This window comes from Protopterus annectens, chromosome 4.part1 (genome assembly GCF_019279795.1).
Source record: "Protopterus annectens isolate FY-2018-M chromosome 4.part1, PAN1.0, whole genome shotgun sequence".
Lineage (NCBI taxonomy): Eukaryota > Metazoa > Chordata > Ceratodontiformes > Protopteridae > Protopterus > Protopterus annectens.
Window position 1 is genome coordinate 32,260,898 of NC_056734.1, and position 22,728 is coordinate 32,283,625.

Consider the following 22,728-nt stretch of genomic DNA (forward strand, 5'->3'; position numbering starts at 1 on the left):
TCAACAAAACGTAATTAGGCGAGGAGATGTTTTTCACGAAAGTTAACTTTATCCGAAATGCACTTTCATGAAAAACTAATTAAATGAAAACAAACAAAAAACAAACAAACAAAATAAAAAAACACAACACTAACCATATTTATACAGGAGGGAAAGCCTCACTGCACCTCCATGTGGGGGGAGTGCACCTCACATCCCCGCTACTTTTATATTCTCCCTCCGAGATCTCACTACAGTGAGGAAAAAGGAATATTTCATTATGCCTGCTATGCCCTGATCTAAGCAATGAACCCTGTTGCTGTTCGCTTAGTTGCCTTTTTGCCAAAGTGCATTTAAGCAAAAATGCACTTTCACAAATTAGAGCTTGCCTAATTATGTTTTTCTGAAATGTAATTTCATTGGGTCGAGCTAAAGAGAGAGAGAGAGAGAGAGAGAGAGAGAGGCAATCCAATCCTGTGTTTGACTTTCAAAACAATTGCAGTAGCAATATACAGCCATATATTACATCACTCTCATCTAGAGATAAACTGAGATCATAAACAGCATTAGAATGATATTTGGCAAAATTAGACCATAATTCAAGTCATTCTTGAGCCAAAAAGAAATATTTCACAACAGTGAATTTTCCAGTACATAATAGGGGCTACAAACATTATAGGACAGGGCCTTGACTTGCACCGATCACAAATTTCAAACACTATGGAGTCATTATAACTCTGTAACTGGTGTACATAAACAATGCTAAACCAGACTGGTAGACCGTAACAGATCTCAGTCAGGAGAAAATATTGAATATATTTCTAAAAATCTTTTTCATGTCATTTATTGAAGAGATTGAATATTTTTCTTCTTTATATTGAAAGATTGGCATGGATGGATATTTCAACTGAAATTTGTTTTTCTCTGTATTAGAAAAATGCAGTACGATGCCAGCTTTTGTCTATCCTGTTTTATGTGTAAAGGGAGGTTGTCTGCAAAGGTAATTCTATTGCCATTCCAGTTAATTAGTTTCTTCTTTCCGGAGGCAACAAGAATCTTGCTTACATCTTTAACAGTTTAACATAAATTTCTCTTGGTTTTTCAAGAGTGGATAATTTCCTGGTTGTTCAATGCGCCATTTCTATGGTAATCTGATCTGCTTCTGCCTGATTTTCTAGTAAATGTATAAAGATTTTGTTTAAAGTTTCAATTAATTTTGGATGATCATACAACTCAGGAACACCACATACCAAGATGTTATTATGTCTGCTTCTGGTTTCCAAGTTCAAAATGTTCCATTAATAGCTTGAATAGGCTTAGGATTAGTGTTGAGAGCCTTTTGTAATTGTTCATTTTTTAACTTAATTTCCATAACTTTTGCTTCTGTAGGTTCAAGTCTATTTGAAATCTGATTTATTGTATTATCATGTGATGAAATCTGATCAGAAAGTTATTGTATGGCTAGTTGAAGAGGTTGCAATACCAGTTTTAATTCTTCTAAAACAGGGGGTCAGTCTGTTTTCATTTATTAGCTGATTTCCTTATCCTCTTGCTGTTCGACTTTTCTTGCCCTTTTCGAGACAATTTCTTTTTTTGGTTAGAAAAGTAGTGACAATTTTGCTTTTGTTGTTCGAATGTCCATAAGTGTATTTTCATTTCCCATTTTACCTTGTATTAGATGTATTTTCCACTGATGCAAAGTTATGTAGTTTAATAATCAACACTAGTTTATTTCAAAACCTTTCTTTTATTACTTTATAATCCCCTTATCGCTAGTTCTTTCTCCTTGTAGTATAAAATATTCAAAGCTTGCACATCTTGGTCAATGAGATAGATCTCTCTGTTTAAACAAGCTCTCATCACTTTCCTAAAGAATATTTATTAGGCAGCATTTATTACCACTTCAGAACAATCAAACAAAAGACTAAATTTAACTTTGACTTGTTTTGGCAATTTTTATTTTATTCCGCTTTTATGTTTCTTTGTGTAGATCGAGAGTCACGGTTCATGTGGCGGCTTACAGCTGAATCGAAGTTCTCCCATCAGGCCATTCAACAGCAACATATTCAAGGCAAAGCAGAAGAAATAAAAGAAGAACCCTGTTGTTGCTGCTGTTTTCTCAAATCAAAAGTGTCCTTGAAACACTACTCCAAAAATCTCTTCTTGTTCCATTTATTTTCCTTCACCTTTTCTCCCACATAGATTGGAGAACAATGCAGCACATGTACGTCTTTTGCCTTTAATGTAAATGTACTTTATTTCAAAGTCTTCTCCTTTTACTTCACATTCGCCTTATTGCTATTTCCATCCCCTTACAGGGCAGAATACACAAAGCTTGCATATCTTAGCCCCCAAGTCAGATGTCTCTTTTCATACAAGGTCTGTCACTTTTATTTTATTATTCCATGATAAAAGAAAAATATATTAGGTAATGATTAATACCACTTCAGATCCATCAAATAAAAGGCTTAACTTTGACTTCTTTTGACATTTCTTAAATTTTCTACCCCTTTTCTTTTTCTTTTTATAGTTTGAGAGTCACAGTTCATGTGGGGAACTTATGAATGAAATGAAGCTCTTCCTTCAGGCCAGTTATCAATGAAAATCCCAAGACAAAACAAGGGAAGGAAAACAAGATTCCTGTTGCTACTGTAGCCTTTCGAACCAAGATTATCCTTTAAACATTTTTGCAAAGACTCTTCTTGGCTTGCACATTTCTCTTTTCCTTATCTCTCACACAGCTCGCAAAGCAGTGGAACATGCCTATGTCTACAAATACCAAGTAGAACTTTTTTAAATAACACGATCAAATAAAGACTTGTTTAGTCCAAATTCAGCTCTAGTTTATTCCAAAGCCTCCTTTCTTTATTTCACATTCTTTTTTGCTATTTCCTTCACTTTACAGTGCAGAATACACAAAGCTTCCATATTTTTGCCCCAGAGAAAGATCTCTCATTTCAAACAAGGTCCAGCACTGTCAACTTACTTTTCCTTTATAAAAGAAAAAAAATATAAAAGGTAGTGATTAATACCACTTCAGATCCATCAAATAAAGTACTTAACTTTTCTTTAACTTGTTGCGACAGTTTTTACATTTGTCTTCCCTTTACTTTTCTTTGTGTACTTTGAGAGTCACAGTTTACATAGGGACTTACAGTAGCTCTCTCTTCAGGCCAGTTAATGGTGACAATCCCAAGAGAAAACAAAGGAAAGAAAAGAAGAATCCTATTTTACTGCAGCTTTCTCAAATCAGGATTATCCTTTAAACATATTTACAAAAAGTCTTCTTGGCTTATACAATTCCATTCTCATTTTTTCCCATTCAGCTCGGAGAATAATGGAGCATGTGGATATCTGCAACCACCAAGTCGAACTCTTTTCCTAAGTCAAATCACTGTAGAATTTACAATTTTGTATGTTGCTCATAAAAGAGGAATGTTCTATATAGTATTTTTACTTTTAACAGACTGTGATTGCAACTTTTTGGGTTAAAAACGTTGCAGTTGTATCAGAGTTACTTAGCACTGAGTCTGCAGGTCAGCAGCCATCTTGCCTCTCCCTTACTATGTAATATTTTATCTTCTTGTCATGTCTGCCACTAATAACAGAACAGTTTTTCTCATGCAATAAAACTGCAGTTTACTGGCATGAAAAAGTAATAATTGCATCCTATTTCAACATGTGTGTGTGTGTGTGTGTGTGTGTGTGTGTGTGTGTGTGTGTGTGTGTGTGTGTGTGTGTGTGTGTGTGTGTATAAAGAGGAATCCCCAAATGAAAATGTCAAGAAGGATATGCTGTTGAAGGTGGAAGAAGAAGGCTACTATGTTTTTATTAGGGGATGCACTCTAATTTATTTCTTCAATCTTTTAATAAAAGAGGTTACTTTGGGTGGAATGTGAGTAAGAGGGTGTGACCACAGAACTGGTGCCACTGCCCTTACCCTGTGAGGCCATTCCTGAACAGGCAGAGGGTGAAGTTCGCTAATCTAGGAAGCACAGCACTGTAATCTCCTAAGGATTCTGAACCTGTAGAAAATGAACAAACATGAGAGAGAGAAAGAAAAGGACAAATAAATGCTAATTAAATTAAGAAAAAGAGAGAAGGAGAGAGAGAGAGAGAGAGAGAGAGAGAGAGAGAGACAAAGAAAATGCACACAATAACTTCAGACATATATGTTTTTATCATTACAATCTTTTTTAGCAATGAATGTATATTTTTATTAAATCTTCATTCAACTAAAACAGAATATCTGGAAAATGATCGGGGACAATGAATATATTATTATCATGCAGTGGCCATTTTTTACATTTCCAGCCTACTGATACTAAAAGTATATCCTAGTTTAACATAAGAAATGTAGCCCTCATATGTATTTTGCAAAATTGTACTGAAAGCATGTTAGCCCTTTTATTATCTTTGTGTATAAATACTTTTGCAGTTATTTTAATGAAACTAATTAAAGAATGAAAACAACATTTATTAATTGGCATTTCTTTTTTAAATGGTAAGCTTTTTATTCATACTTATGAGCACCCGCAGTCAGTCATTTAAGTCTCCTGTTTAATTGTGTTGAGTTGTAATGTATCTCCTCATCAACTGTTTAGACAACCCATAACAACATGGTTGTTTACCTGTCTCACATTTTTCCTTACTATTTTGACACGTCTGCTAGTACTAGTCTGCAAGGCATTCCTGTTACTGTTGCATTTGTTTAATTTATGTGCTTGTGCCCCTAAACATATATTCATATTTAAAATGCATTTTCATTTATTAAGCATGAGAACAGTGAAGCACAGCTTGTCATACAGACATTACACCTAAACTATCGATGCTACTATTTCCTTTAATGCAAGTTGAAATAGTAGAATTGCATCTTCCTTCAAATTACTACACCTAGATATGTGTGGACAGTTTGTCTGTTTGGGGGGAGGGGTGTTGCCTGGAATTTTACTATACTCTTTCAATGTAGCTTTTAATTTCAGCTATTCTTTGCATATATAAATTGCAGTTTTAAGTAATATCACATGAATATTTTTGGACAACGCAGTTTTACCTTAATGTCAAAGGGAGAAAATATATACACACATAAAATGTAGCGATGGAAAGGAAGTTTTAAGCCTTCATTAAACAAAGCATATTTAATGTTTCACATGGATGTAGTACATGTACTTCATGATAAAAATGTGTGCTTTGATAATTTGTTGCTTAAGTATAAGCATATATGGGGAATGTGTAGAACTGTATAGATAAGAAATACATCTCTCATCTCTCACTAAATTATATTCTGGGCATTCACTTGATACTGTAAGCCCCCCACCCCCACCCCATAATTCTCTTCTATAAAACTGCTTGCTTGACCAGTTTTGCCAATCTCTGACATGTCTACATTTGAAAGATCAGTAAAGACATAAGTGCAAATTCAATAAAGCTTACACAGCAATTTTTGTCGTGTTTACATTTCTGCATGATGTGATCTTGAGTGCAGTGAATTTTAAATTTAGTAAAGTCGCGCATTCACACGCATCAATGGAAAGTTTCATGGGATGCAAATTTCAGAATAAGTAGCTGAATGTTATGCTAATGAAGCAAACAGACATGGAGGAGCTATCCAACAACCCTACACACAACTGTGAAGGATCCGAGTCCATGTTGGAAGTGTACATGAAAATTTTACACATACAGGAGCCTACATGGAATCAAGGGCATGTAGCATTCTGGAAATATAGACAGAATGCCCATGAAAAGTTAAAAACATGCATGTAATGGTCAACGATGTCCAAAAAAATCAGTGATGTGTGTCACATTACTATAAATATTATAATTTTAATTTTTGAACAAACTTGTGCAATGCTGTGCTACGTATAAAGTATTTGAAAATTATTAATAAAAATGTAATTTAAATGATCAGTATGATGTATTGCCACAACAGGTACAGTAATACCCTGCAATGTGTCTTTAGCTCTGTGCTCCCTTGCTGTTACCCAGATTACACGGCTAGTATCCGATTAGACAGGAGGCCCCATGGACTATGATGTTTGCAGATGACATTGTGATATGTAGTGAGAGTAGGGACCAGGTTGAGGAGACCCTGGAGAGGTGGAGATATGCTTTAGAGAGGAGAGGAATGAAGGTCAGCAGGGCTAAAACAGAATATATGTGTGTAAATGAGAGGGAGGGTAGAGGATTGGTGAGGATGCAGGGAGTAGAGTTGGTAAAGGTGGATGAGTTTAAGTACTTGGGATCAACAGTTCAGAGTAATGGTGAGTGCAGAAGAGAGGTGAAGAAGAGAGTACAGGCAGGGTGGAATGGGTGGAGAAGAGTGTCAGGAGTCATTTGTGACAGACAGGTACCAGTAAGAGTGAAAGGGAAGGTCTACAAGAGGGTAGTGAGACCAGCTATGTTATATGGGTTGAAGACGGTAGCACTGACGAAAAGGCAGGAGTCAGAGTTGGATGTGGCAGAGTTAAAGATGTTAAGATTTGCACTGGGTGTGACTAGGATGGACAGGATTAGGAATCAGTATATTAGAGGGTCAGCTCACGTTGGACAGTTTGGAGACAAAGCAAGAGAGGTGAGATTGTGTTGGTTTGGACATGTGCTGAGGAGGGATGCTGGGTACATTGGGAAAAGGATGCTAAGGATGGAGCTGCCAGGTAAGAGGAAAAGAGGAAGGCCTAAGATAAGGTTCATGGATGTGGTGAGAGAGGACATGCAGGTGGGTGGTGTGAAAGAGCATGATGCAGAGGACAGGAAGAAATGGAAACAGATGATCCGCTGTGGCGACCCCAAATGGGAACAGCCGAAAGAAGATGATGATGATGATCCATGTAGTTTTCAAGTTGTCAGAACTGTTATTATGTAAGTAATGTATAGAAGCAGTGGATTTGTTGAATTACAAGAAGCAGGGTCCATATAGGGCTGTTCACTCTGTATAAGCCCCTACATGGTGTTTATGATTTCCATGGATGTTGATGACATTAGGTGGGTGTGTCAGGTATTGTTGTTCTGATTTTATGGAGTCTTTTCATGTGTGCACATAGTGCGCTGCTTCATGCAAACCACAATGTTACTGGAATCCGAATTTCAATGAGCAGACCACCGACATGAGCGAGACATCCAATAATAGAAACCGGATGCATTCAATCAATAGTGGTGAGCCTCACTGAGCATTATGCAAACCCTGTAAGTGGGGCTGTGCTCTAGTAATCCCCTCTAGTTAGGGAGCTTTGTTTGAATACTCCTGTGATGCCAATTCTTAGCTGTTAGACTGCAATGCAGATAGTCTTGGGTTCAAATACAGGTTTTTTCAACTTTTAACCATACTGTGCTGCCATTGTATATCATAGAATTAAAGTGCTATTATTTGTACTTAGGATATTCTGTATGCATCTTGACAATAGAGATGATATTGTAAAATGTTTTACATAAGTTGCTGTCATTATGCATAGCTGTGCTCTGCTGCATGTTGTTGTGCAGAGCACAATATTGTGCACTGCAGCAGGAGTTGTAAATCCTGGTAATAACATCCCAAGCAGGTGAATCTCATTTAAAGTATCCAATGCCAGATGGTGTTCCTAATCAAGAAATCTAGAAAGTATGCATACAGCCTACATTCTGATTTTCTCTTGATAATTCAACAACATTGGAGTAGAGACTTGCAAATTTTAATTGACAAAATGCTAGGGACTGCTGCAGCTATTCTACATCTGTATATGCTTGAGGCTGAAGTCAATGCTGCTGGTGTTGATGACAATAGGCCTATGCCAAGAAGGAGAAGAGTGTTCAGGTTCAGGGTAATGTACCAGGTGCTACATGATCTGGAGATTGCAAAGCACTACAGAGTGGACAGGGACACATTACAAGAACTCTGTGAGTTCTGCCAGCCTCATCTCAGAGCCAAAACCAACCAATGGGAACCCATCCATAGTGGAAACTAAGGTAAGTGAAGCCCTTAGAATATTAGCTATGGGTACTTTTCAAAGACCAACTGGCATCATGATGGGGGTGTCACAGGTATCAGCATCCAGGGTACATCACCAGTTCATGGATGCAATGCTTATATATGCCAGAGAAAACATATATTTTCTCCTTATTGCTGAGGAGAGGACCAGCAATATGTAACACTTCTATTGTATAGTGCACTACCCTGAAGTACTAAGTCCCATAGATTGCAATCATATACACATCAAGGCACCACCTGGTGAGCAGGAGAGAATCTATGTTATCCACAAGGGATACCACTCCATCAACTGCCAAGTTGTGCTCAATGCCTAGGGTATTATCATGAATGTGCATGCTGGCAACCCTGGCAATTATCATAATTCTCATACCAGATGTTTTCTAGGGGGGACATCCCACAGGGCTATTTACTGGGGGATGCTGGCTACAGCCTGGAACCATGGATGATGACACCCATCTGAAATGTGCAGACACCCATGAAAGAGCACTATAATGAGGCACATGGACAAACTAGGAACATCACAGGGCATGTGTTTGGGCTTCTAAAGTCATGGTTCCAGTGCCTAGATATATCCGTTGGAGCCTTGAAGTATACTCCATGTACATGTACACAAATATCCACAGTTTGAACTATGCTACACAATCTGATCCTGTGGAAACAGCTGTGGCAGGATCAGCAGGGGGAACAGACACACACCCCCACCAATGTTTAGGTCACCACAGCCATATTCACAGGAGAACTTGGAGGAGGAACCTCAACCTGCTGTCCCTGTAGATGGACATAGGTGTGCTCAATACGCCCTTGCATTGGCTAAGAGATAACTCAAAGCACATCCACTGACCACTGAGGGTCTAATACCTTTCCCTACTCACAAACGTATATTAAAATGTAAGAACCTTTATCTATACATGCATTGGCAGTGTACTGCTTGTATCAGACAGAGTCAGCCATAAACTAATTCTGTGTCAACTGCTGCATTTGCAAGGTAATGATTGAACTTAGACTGTAGTGTTGAACACTATATGCAAATATACAGTGGTGCTATTGTAAATAACTTAACACGTGAGTACACACACTTATATTACTATTATGTTACCATATGTAAATCTTTATGCATCAGGCATGATACACTCACAAAGTCCAACCACAATTGAATACTGTTATATCATGCAAGAGTGAAGTTAGGAAGTGACTCTAGTCCATTGCAGTTTTTACCTTCATGCTAGTTGGTATCCTAACAGTAAATGTGTTTTTCCCCCACACACAAAAACAGGATTGTAAGACAAAGATGTATATTTTTAATCACAATTATGACACGTTGTGTCTACTAACTGGTCTGTGTCCAAATATATGTCATAGGAGTACTTTTACAATATACAGTGCATGGCTTGCTAGCAGTGTACATTTTTTTGAAGGTAGTTGTGTGAGGAATGACTCCAGTTTTGGAAAGCAGCTTCTGTGGGCAAAAGGACTAAGGCAGCCATTCTGCTTGATGAAGCTTTACTGGTGTTTAGGGTTCAAATCCTGCTATAAGTTGAAGTTTTAGAAGTGTCTTTTGCAATAGTGTTTTTTACAGACTGCGACTCTGTATCCCATAATGTTTTCATCTTCATACTTTTATTACAAATTTGCGTGATGCGTTGCATGCTGAAAACAGTTTTAATAATGCCTAAATATTTTGCACAAAAAGGAAATAAGCAGATAAGAGTTATGTCAGAGTGTCAATAGTAGACACCAGATACATTCAATTATTGCTCATGGAAATTGTGAAATCACAGTCTGGAGTAGTGATCAGAGTGGGCTGCAGTAGGACAAAACATTACATGATAGGACGGCTGGATGTTAGCAGTGCACCTCACATTTGTTCACTGCTTACCTATGCACAAACAGGTAAAGGAGGGAAATACACATGCATGTACAATTAGTGCAATAATCCTTGCATTTTCCCTATGCCAAAAATCATGGTTCTTAACTGTCCAGTTGTGTCAAGAATGCCCATATTTTTATATAATATTTGTAGTCTGTTCTGATAAAATGCTGGTTTCTACAAAAGTATTTTTTAATCATTGGGAATGATGTCAGAAAATAATGACATACATCTCATTTGTGGATGTTATTCCCTTCAGAAAATTCACACTAATGAAATACCTTTTATTCCATCAACATTCTAGTTTTATAAGGCCTATTTTCCCACTTTACACCTGCATTAATTATGGCTTTGTGCTGATTTCTTGCTCTAAGAAGTTAAAAGGCATGCTATTACTTCACATACATAGATCTGTGTTCTTACTGTTCTATATTTCCCAGTGCTTTGGGTGATATAAGACTACATGTGGAAACATTGCAAATAGAGGACATAGTATAACTAGCTGTCTGTAAACTTAATAACCATCCATGTATTTTCTCACAACCAAACTCAACAACAATCTTTACAATCATGGGATTGCCTTAATTCTACAACACATACATCTGAGACAAAGCAATGGTGTAATATATAATGACGTGTGCTCTGTCTTGGACATGGTAATATAGTTGTGCTCACAGGCTTCCACTATCAAAGTCAAACATCCAAACATGCTCAGTAAGGGATTTGTGTTGTTACCCACCTATGGCTTCTAAACAGCATACTAGTGTTAGTGTAGTAGCCTCAGATGACACTAAGGAGTGATGTGCCTATGCAGGGCTCCAAAGCTGGTGTTCTCTTTATCCCTTGATGATGTCATCTACTATAAGTTCACATGCAGTCTTGTTTAAATCAGACTTGTGTAGTGTTCTTGCATTAAAAACTGGTTCTCTAGTCTGTACACTTAGATAGAGGGTCTGGTTCTCATTGTAGTTGTGTGTGTGTGTGTGTGTGTGTGTGTGTGTGTGTGTGTGTGTGTGTGTGTGTGTGTGTGTGTGTGTGTTCTCCAACCTTTTTGCCTCCCACAGGGCCTGCTGATGTAATCTGCTATAAGATCACCTGCAGTCATATTAAAATCAGACTTGTGCCATGGCATGTATGTTAAGTACTGTTGTCTCTAGTCTGTAAATTTAGATAGGTAGAGGTTCTAATCTCATTGTAGTCAACTGGGTATGTGTGTCTCTCTTCATGAAGAAACCTGGGAGTGGGTATCCAACACTTCCTTGGAAGATGGCTTGGTTTTGATTTGTTTTTGTGCTTGCCAAATCATCCATGTGCAGTAGTTGGGTCCCTATTAATTACTCAAACTTTTCAGAGATCGAATGTCATATGGTTGATACCATATGATGGAACTTTGAAAAGCTTGAAAGTTAAAAGCAATGGCTCCGTATGGTTCATAATGGGAAAAATTCCCTTTTCTGCACTGAAGTGCGATCTCGGAGTTGGTATATTTGAGTAGGTGGTGTGGGGGTACAGGGGGGCTTGCCCCCCTGCTCAGAGCATTCAGTTATTTTTTTTTTAAATTTTGTATTATATTTTCAAATTTTCAAACTTTGCTCATATGTTGTCAAAAATATGAGGTTTGAAGCTTTGAAACTTTGACTATTTAATATAGACCCATAGTAGTCCTCTTGTCCCCCACAGGCCCTGATGATGTCACCTACTATAAGATCACCTGCACTCCTGTAAAAGTCAGACTTGTGCTGCGGTGCATGCATTAAGTACTGTGTTCTCTAGTCAGTAAATTTAGGTAGGGGTTCTAATCTCACTACAGTCAACTTGGTGTGTGTGAGTTATTTGTGGATGTTATACAGATCATTTTACATCAGCCTATGGGACACTGTCCTCATGTCTTCCACAGACACGACTGATGTCATCAGCTATATCAGATAATTGGATATATATTCCTCACAACAGGCCATGGGCACACACTGGCCTAGAAGAGAGATGGATGTCATCTCATGCAATTTAAGACCAGCAGCAATGACGTTCCTTTTATTGAATGCACAAACATCATTACAACTCTTTGCAATGGTGACGGAAAGGTTGACACAGGAGATCACACAGGAGTCTCCATGGACTATGATTTTTGCCGATGATATTGTAATATGTATTGACAATAGGGAACATGTTTAGGAGACTCTGTAGAGGTGGTGTTATGCTATACAGAGGAATGAATGGCATAAGGACTAAGATGTAATATATGTGTGTGAATGAGTGTGAGGTTAGAGGAATAGGGAGACTTCAGGAAGTAAAGTTGGCAAAGGTGTATGATGTTAAATACTTGGGAGCAAAAGTTCAGATTAACTGAGAGTGCGATAGGGATGTGAAGAAGACACTGCATGCAGGGTGGAGTGGGTATAAAAGAGTGTCAGGAGTGATTTGTGACCAAATGGGACCAGTATTAATGAAAGGGAAGGTCTACAAGATAGTGTAAAGCATGAAAAGCTCTGTTATACGGTTTGGAAATGGTGACACTGACACAAATACAGGAGTCATAACAGAGGCTGACAAAATTACAGATGTTAGGATTTGCATTGGGTGTGCTGAGGATGGACAGAATTAGCAATTAGTATATTAGAGTGTCATCTCAATTTATATGGCTTGGAGACAAGGCCAGAGATGTGAGATTGTGTTGCTTTGGACATGTGCTTAGGAGGGATGCTGGGTATAACTAGCCAGTTTTCTAGTTTCAGCACTCAAATCTGTTTCTTTGATCTCAGCACTTGTTCACAGTTTTCTAGTTTCAGCACTCAAATCTGTTTCTTTGATCTCAGCACTTGTTCAGATAAAAAAAAAAAAAAAAAAAAAAAAAAAAAAAAAAATTATCTGCTTTTACTGTATTTGTGTTTCTACCTACTTCATTTTACTTTTGCATCATCTTAAAAATACTCAATTGTATTTATTACTGCTTGGTGTAACTCATTCTAAGCCTTTTGGTTTAAACACTTGGGCTTCGGACCAGTTGTTTTGCACGGAGAGGGTTTGTGGTCTGCACTGTTGTGGCAGAACAGGTAGCTTACATCCTTCTAGGTTGGGAACTGCTGCTTGAGGGCTCAGTGTCTGTTATTCTAAAAGTGTATTAATTCTGGTTTAAGCACTTGGGATTTCAGGCCAGTTATTTTACATTAAGAGGGTTCATGGTCTGCACTCTTGTGGGAGGAGAGGCTGGACTCTGCCCTTCTGAGCTGGGAATTTCTGGTTAAAGGCTTATAGTGCATGCATATCTGAACTGCTTCTTACCGAAGTTGGTGCGCCTTGTTTGCTGTGGCATAGACTGGATTCGGGCCTGCTGGATCTAGCTTTGTCTGTGTAACTTGAGCACTAATCCAGACATTCTCTGAAGTATTCAATTGTATTTATTACTGCTTGGTTGTAACTTAATTAAAGTGTAGCTATCATTCTAAGTCTTTTGGATTAAGCACTTGGGCTTCAGACCAGTTGTTTTACATTAGGAAGGTTTGTGGCAAGCACTGTGGTGGCAGGACAGGTAGCTTTCATCCTTCTAAGTTGGGAATTGCTGATTGAGAGCCCAGTGTCCAAGGGTATTAGTTCTGGTTTAGGCACTTGGGCTTCAGGCCAGTTATTTTACATTAAGAAGGTTCGCGGTCTGCACTCTTGTGGGAGAAGAGGCTGGACTCTGCCCTTCTGAGCTGGGAATTTCTGGTTAAAGGTTTATAGTGACTGAATATTTGAACTGTATCTTACTGAAATTGGTACACCTTGTTTGCTCTAGCATAGAAAAAATGTAGACCCACAAAGACCAGGAACAGCCAAATCCAAAATGGGTGAGCGGAAGCAATAATTCAAATGCTGCTACTGAAAAAATCCAAGTTTATTCCACCACAGAGACTCGAAAAATCCACACAATGTTACCACACAGAACGTTACCACAAGCGCTTTCGCTCGGATCCTTCCGAGCTTTATCAAGTGACAATAAAACAACAGTGTTTGCCATTTATATACATTTGCTTAAATACAAATTGATTCATTAATTATGCAAATGGTTTCTTAAAGATGCAATGCTTCAAATCTACTTATTAAACAATATGCTTGTTTAAAAAACATAATCAATGTTACATACGTTATACCATAATAAACTGCAATGCTATGTGTTACTCAAAAATAAATTGCAGTATTATTTTAAACATGTCCTGTGCAATACTTTTAATTGCATCTTGTGCAAGTTATATTCAATGCCTTCCAAGCCCATTAAATGGTAAAGATTACACGTGCCATTTCCAGACATATTTGGGCAAAAGTATATTGTGTTAAAGATCACTAAGCCTAAAATTTCATGTTAAGTTAAAAGCCACAGAATAAATGTGTATCAAAAGAATGTTGTATGTAATAAATAATAAATATACATGTTAAATTAAAAAGGACATTTTTCTAAAAATTGCTTTAAAAGTCAATTTTAAAAATCTAGATCAATGGATGTAGGGGCTTTCCTATACTGTGTGTTAAAGCCTGGCTCTTCTCAGTTTTAAAACTGAGCTTATGCTCAAAGTGTCATTTAAGCCTGGGGTTTTGTTCGCGTCCAATCTAAGTTGCCAAATTAACTCTCTAGATTCCAGGGTAGCTTCCCAATCTCCGCCTCTTTCATTTTGTAACACCTGTTCAAGAATTATAAATTTAAGCTTGTAGTTTGGACATTTAAGTGAATGCTTGTAGAAAGCATTATTTTCCTTCTTTTTCTCTATTTCGTAAGAGTGTTCATATAATCTTTTTCTGAACTCCCTCTCTGTCTTTCCAACATAAAAACTGTTACACGTGATACAAACTCCTAGGTAGACCACTCCTTTTGTACCATAAGTGTAGTGTCCCTGTGACTTTATGTCAAATCTCCTTGCCTTCAGGAATAAATGGGAGTCATGAATAACCAAACTACATTGTTTACAAGCTCCACATTTATAAGTTCCTTTTCTAACATTATTTCTTTTAGTCTGTGAGTGAGGTCTTTTCTCAAATATTTCTTTAAGGTTGGGACCCTTTTTTCTAATAAATGTTGGTCTACTCTCCAATATAGAGTTAAAATCATCGTGCATTTTTAAAATGGACCAATATTTTGACATAGACTGTTCTATCCCAGTGTTGTTATTTGAGAAAGTGTATGCAAAGCCACAGCCCTTTTGCGTGTTTTTCTGCTTTGTTAATTCTAGAATTGCATCAGTATGTCCTATACCTAACAGTGGTTTGTAAGAACTACCTCTTAAATTGGTGACTTCTTGTGTTAGGGTGGATAATAAATCCAATGGATATCCACGCTTCAAAAACATGCTGTGCAGTTTAATAGTTTCCTCCTCAAAATCGTCGGTTTTACTGCACATTCTACAAACCCTAATCAATTGCCCCTTTACAATCCCTTTTTTCTGGTAAAAGGGGTGTTGACTAGTGAAATGTAATAAAGAATTCGAAAAGGTTGGCTTCCGATAAATTTTAGAATGAAACTGTCTTGCTTTCTCGTCTTTGTAAATAGTGACATCCAAATAATTTAAATTTTTTTCACTTACGACATGCGTAAAGCGAAGGAAACTAGTTGTAGAGTTAATATAATCTAAAAACAACTCCAATTCATTCCTACTGCCTTGCCATAATATACATATGTCATCTAAAAATCTATGATAAAACATGATATGCTTTGCCCATACTTGCTGAAAAATATACTTGCTTTCCCACATGTGCAGTACTGCATTGGCGTAAATCGTGGCACAGGCAGCTCCCATGGCCACCCCTCTCTTTTGCTTGAAAATCTCGCCGTTAAAAAATATAAAATTGTTTTCCAGTATTATTAACATAAATTTTACAAGTAGATTTTTAAAAGTATTGCTGAGATTTGTTTCCTTGTTAAGAAAGTCACCAAACCATTCTAAACCAATTTGATGGGGTATGCTAGGAAAAAGATCTTTTATATCAATGGTGACCATTAAAATTTCTTGGGTGTAGACATTGGTGGGAAAAGATTTTAGAAATTCCCAAGAGTCTTTACAAACATAAGTTAATTTCTCATTGTATTGTTTTGTAATAAAGTCAATGAATTTACCAAAAGGTTCTGTGATGCCCCCCGCACCTGCCACAATTGGTCTAAACACCACAGGATTTGTTCCTTTATGAATTTTTGGAATACCAAATAGGATAGGAATTTTAGGTTTGTGGACGAATATATAATTATAAAGATTTTCATTTATAGCTCCTTGTAAAAGGTCATCTGAGAGCATGTATTTTATTTTGGCTAATGCTATATTGTATTCATTTCTAGAGATTAATGTGTACTCTTTAATGTTGCTCTAGCATAGACTAGATCCAGGCCTGCTGAATCTAGCTTTGTTTATATGCTTGTTGTTTGTTTGCTTGTTATTTCCCTGGAAGCTAATTCCACCTAATACGTGGCTTCTCAGCGCTTCTGTGGATCACTAGTGATATCTGCATTGCTTACTGTACTAGTTCCTTGTTTCACTTGAAAGAAAGTTACTGTTTGTCATTTTTGCATTTAGTTACTTGTAATACATTGCACTCAAGTTACTTGGCACTTGCCCTCTATAGCAATTATATAAGTCAGCACTAAAAATTAAAAGCACTACACCCTCACTCCCCACTGGCCCTTGTTTTCAATTATTAAGGAATTCCCAATATTATTCTAGCATGTCCAAAGGTCAGTTGTCAATCTCCTCTCTAGTCCAGCTGGTGAATCTGGGAATCTTGAGGTAATGTTATAATTGCCTCATGTACACAGACAACCCTCTCCTCCTCCCACATAACACAAATACTTGCGAGAGATGCAGCTATTTAGCCAAACTGGAGGCTGAGCTCTCTCAACTCAGGACTGGCAAGACCAGACAGGAGGAGAAGGCAACTACACACACCACAAAACCAGCCTCACATAATGCTACCACACCACTGAATCAAACACATAAACACACAAAGACATACTCGGAGGCTCTGAGTAAAAATTTACCTAAACAGCAGAGGCCTCCAAAGCAGACACCCAAACAACTGCTACCTCAAGACACCCCGCAAGCAACACATAAACCACAAAAGCAGTGTGAAAAGCAGTCACAGCCCTTAAGGCCAAATACAACACCAAACATACTTGTCATAGGTGACTCCATAGTCAGACACACTGACCTCCTACTCACCAGGCTGAACAAGGAGAGGGTCACAGTAAGCTGCCTATCGGGCGCTAGAATCCACCACATAACACAAGCACTCTGGTCACTCCATGGCAAGTACAAATATGACACAGTCATTGTCCATGCTGGTGTGAACGACCTGAGATGTACCTCCCTGGACTACATGAAAAAGACATAGAGGAGCTCTCTGATTATGTAGCCCAGGTAGGTATGACCCTGACCCTGAGCAGTATCCTTCCTTCACCAAGAATGATGCCACAATATAGAGACAAGATGATCAGCTTTAACAATTGGCTTAATGTCTGGTGTCATTCAAAGGGGATCCAGTGTCTGTCTGCCTGGGATGACATGCTTGACAAGCCACGCTGCTTCGCAAGGGATGGCTTGCACCTGTCACCCCTGGGATTCCGGATATTGGCTAAGGGTCTTGCCACCCCCATAGTGCCTTTTTTAGGCAAGGCTCAAATTCTAAACCTACCACCCTAGAAAACAAAAATGGGAAGAAACTGAGGGTAATGCTGCTCAATGCCAGAAGTCTAAATCTCAAAATTCACGCACTTGAGGCCCTTCTCAGTATGGAGAACATCGGTGTCTGTGCTGTAACTGAAACCTGGTTCAAAGCTCCTGAGAGCACCCCAGCACTATTAGGTTTTACCTCATATCATGCGTTCTGGCCCCAAAACCTGGACTACACCACAAAAAGAGGGAGTGTATCCATATTTATAAAGGATACCCACACCTCCAGGTTGGTGGCAACGCACAAAGCTTCGGAAACCATCCAGGTGCAACTAACCATAGGCAAAACTGCTCTACAAATTGTAGCATGCTACAGGCCACCCTCTCAAACTCAGGAACCCCGCACAGCCTTCCTGAAGACACTGGAGGGTATAAATGTATCTCCAAACACCATCATATTGGATGACTTCAACTACCCGAATATAGACTGGGAACATTACTCAAGCCCTAACTTTCTAGCCCAACGGTTCCTGGAGTTCATAAATTCAAATGCCATGGAACAGCTAGTCACTGTTCCCATGAGAGGAGAAAATATACTAGATCTCATTATCACAAACATGGGGACAAAATGCTCCACACCGAAGTATATCCCTCATTGGTGAGATCTGATCATAAACTAATCTCACTGGAAATCCACATCCCGCCCCCACCCCAAACAAAAAAGACCACAGTGAAGAACTTCTCTAAAGCAAACTTCACACTACTCAAGACTGGTGTGGTATCCTTCAAGGCCCCTGAGCCAGTGGAAACCACAACCCAAGCTGCGGAAGCCCTTACAAATGCCTTCTATGAACACCTCCAGGACTGCATGGATCAGGCAATCCCAAATAAAACCAAGACTCTTTCCACAAAGGGCAAATGTCCAGTCTGGTGGACCCCAGCCATTAACAAACTTTACAATAAGAGGAGAAAGCTATTACATGATAGAACAAAATCCATAAAAGGGAAGTCACCCCTGATCATTATTAGTAAAATAATACGAGCACTCATAAAATCAACTAAGGCCAATTTTGAGAGAAAAATTGCCATGGATTCAAAGGACAATCATAAGGCCTTTTTCAGCTATGTTAGGAACCTGGGTGGAAACTCCCAGATATGCTCAGAATTAGTCCAAAATGATACAAAAATCACTGAACCCACAGACATTGCCATCATACTGGCAGACAGGTTCAGTGCAAACTTCACCCCCCTCTCCCCCCCTAAAGGAGAGATAACTATCCCAGCAGAGTGTAGCCTCCCAGACATCTCAAATGTGCAGGTGAAAACTGCTCTCTCTAAAGCTAAAAACACAGCATCAATGGGACCGGATGGTGTCCCCGGCTGTGTGCTACACGAGCTAAATGAGGAATTAAACCCGCACATAAGGCAGCTGTTTAATCTCAGCCTTACCACAGGATACGTGCCCAAGGAGTGGCGTATGGCAACTGTGGTCCCACTCCACAAAGGCGGTGCCTCTACGGACCCTGGTAATTACCGCCCCATAAGCTTAACAAGTCTAGTCTGCAAAGCTATGGAGAGGATCATAATGGAGCTCATAAACAAAGATATAGGGGACTTGCAGACATTGGACCCGACCCAGTTTGGCTTTGTCAAGGGAAGATCATGCCTTTTGAACTTGGTTGACTTCTTTGAAACAGTCACCAAGGCCATTGATGAGGGAAAGGCAGTCCATACAGCCTACCTTGACCTTGCAAAGGCCTTCGACACAATACCCCACTCGGGTATTGTAGAAAAACTTACCAGCTTAAATGTAAACCCATATGTCACAAGATGGGTTGCAAACTGGCTTAAGGACAGAACCCACAGGGTTAGAGTTGCTGGCGCTATGTCAGACTCCAAGCTGGTCACAAGTGGTGTCCCACAGGGCTCGGTCCTTGGCACCCTATTGTTCGGCATCTACTTCTCAGAGTACAGGCCAACATGGGAGGACTTTGGCTGACAAAGTTTGCAGACGACTGCAAACTGGGTGCCATAGTGGAAAGTGCATCGGACACGGATATCCTTCAGAAGGGACTCACAGAAACAGATAGCTGGTGCCAGAGCCATGGCCTGAAGTTAAACGCCAAAAAATGTATAGTCATACCCTTCAGGAAAAATAAGGTAACCCCAAGCTACCATATAGGTGGCAATCCACTAAGCACAGAAGAGGTTATCAGGGACCTGGGGACCCAGGTTGACAGTGGCCTTTCTTTTGACACTCATGTTGCTAAAGTGGTTAGAAAGACCTTCTACATTGCCCACCTGATCATGAAGGGATTCACATCCAGATCTAGTGAGGTCATTGTTCCCCTGTACTCTTCACTTATCAGACCAATGATCGAGTACAATGCCCCATTCGGGATGCATCTCACCCGACATCTGCAGCAATTGGAGAGACCCCAAAAGTTCCTCACCAAAAGGATAAAGGGACTCCAAAATCTGTCATATGCTGCCAGATTGAAGAAACTCAAGCTCTATTCAGTTGCATACCGTCTGCTCAGAGGTGACATGTGCCTGACATACAAGGCCATGTCCAACCCGGATTTAATGGACATGCTCCACCTCAAAAAATCCAAATCCACCAAAACCACTAGAGCAAGCGACTTAAACCTTAGCACGGATATAAATAGGACATGCTGGAGGGATAGATTTATCACTCAGAGACTCCCTATGCTGTGGAATAAAATCCTGATCCATGTGAGGCAGAGCACCTCGCTGGCTCTGTTCAAGAGAAATCTTGACCTGTGGATGGGAGATCGTAGGTTTATCCCAGGAATCATCTCTGTGTCACTGCTGGACAGAGGCACAACAAACTAATGGGCACAGTATTTTTTCATATAAGGGGTGGCGTAAGCCACAAAAATTTGGGCTAGGCTTATAAATGCCTTAGGGCAGATAGCCTAGTATAAACCTATGAACCTATGAACCTATATTTGGAGATGGATGCTAAGGATGGAGGTCTCTAGTAAGAGTAAAAGAGGAAGGACTAAGGTAAGGCTCATGGATGTTGTGACCCAAGGACATGTAGGTGGTTGATGTGACAGAACAAGATGCAGAGGAAAGGAGGAAATGGAAGCAGATGGTGTGCTGTGGTGACCCATGATGGTAGTAGCTAAAAAAATTAGAAGACTAGGATGACATCTGTTTTTGGAGAAATCCCACCTCTACACTTGTGACAGGGATGTACAGTAGGAGTATTTGTTTGAAGGTTAGTGGTTATGCACCCACTGCGAGCTTTAACAGTTTTTTTTGTATTACATGCTCTGTTTTGGTTTATGTGCAGAGGCCTTAACACTTTGCACTCATACATACAGAAATACCAACACTTAATTCACAATTCAATTGGCTGCTGCAGATCCTTAACAGCTTTAACTAGTTGTCATACCTTCTGTTACATAACAAGCAGAAATTAAGCCACTTAACAATCATTTACAGAACTCTAGGTACACCTTATGAAAGACCTCCTAATGTAAACCCCAGAGGTTACTCCCATTTAAATAACACTTAGATCACATATACCCCTCCTAGTAGTATTCTCAATGTAGATACCATGTTCATAACTCCCATCCTCACATATAATTTCCCCCTATGTTTCCCCTGGAAGACTAGTTTACATTATTTTTTTTTATATTCAGTGCAAATAATGCCTCACCTGGACAAACTCACTTGCACAAACATAACTGGATTTTGCTAACTGAAATGCCATGGAAGAAATATTGCACCAACCAATAAGGGTCTGTACTATGTCAGACCTGTTCCTGAACAATATGATGGTGCAGTGGTGCAGTGGTAACATTGTCAACTCATACTCTGGTTTGATTCTTGGCTGGGGTGCCTTCTGTGTGGAGTCTGCATGTCCTCCCTGCATCCGTGTGGGTTTCCTCTGGATGCTCCGATTTCCTCCCATGTTGCAAAGACATGCATCTGGAGCATTTCTCCCCAGGCCTCTGCTGAAAATTGGCTTTGTTCCAAGTCGGACTTTCCCAGTTAACAAATGCTAAATAAATAAATAAAATAAAAAATAAATAAACAACATGAGTGAACAATTTAACAGCACATGTGTAGTGCATGCACTGTTAATCCAACCATTAAACTGTATGTGTAGAATTTGGAATACCTAATGAACTCGCTAAAGGAGGACTGAGGATTAAAAACATCATTCAAGGTAACTGCAGCCTCCTAAGTTATGGTATAATCAATTTCCAAGCTCAGGTTTCCACAAAGGACATTGCCAGCTGTAGTAATGTACACCATGATCTCCTGTCTACATGTCTATATATATGAATACATAGAGCTATGCCTGATATGCTCCAAGACAGATCTGCCAAGAAATATAATCCATACTGGTGAAAGTCTGTCACTACTACATTCTGCAGTAATTGAAAGAAGCTGCTGTTTACAAACAAATACAATATGCACAAAATGGTCCTGGAAGGCCACTCACCTCAGTGGATCCAAGCCAATGAGACACCATGAAAAAGTCTCATATAGCAAATATGCTAATGACTTATAACACATATCCAGGGATAACCATAGGTCTGTCTTCATTTACATCTGCAAACTTATATATATATAGGGTCTATACTAAATCACCTAACGCTTAAAAAAGCGAACGGTGATTGATCGACCCTATATAAGCGAAAGCTTACAATGTTGAAGTGTCAGAACAGCGATTTTTTTTCCAAGGGAAAAAAATCGCTATTCCAACAAAAACAAAAATCAATTTCAAACATTACATTAAGTGGGGGGCTTCGCCACCCACACCCCCCAGTGTGGGGGGCTGCGCCCCCACACTCGCCTACTTAAATATACCAACTCTGAGACCACACTACAGTGTCAGAAACAGCAAAGTACTGAAGTGGCCAAGCAAATTCTTTCCCAGGGAAAGAATTCGCTTAACAGCCGCTTTGATATTGTGTGTTTTCAGCCTTTTAAGTTTGACCAAGACGCATTTGAAAGAATGCGTCTTCAGCCTTCTAATATAGACCCTATATATATATATATATATATATATATATATATATATATATATATATATATATATATATATCACTCAGATGTATTTTGAACTACATTTGGATGGTATTTCACACACTGACCCACTGTAAATTCCAAACCTGCTAGCAGACACAGGTGGCTGTAAAGATTCCCCCTCTCACAACACCATCCTGTGGTATCTGCTAAGAGCAAGTTATCACTGCTCTCCCAAGACTAGGAACACAGTCTCCATACAATTGGAATAATAGTGCCATAACTGTATC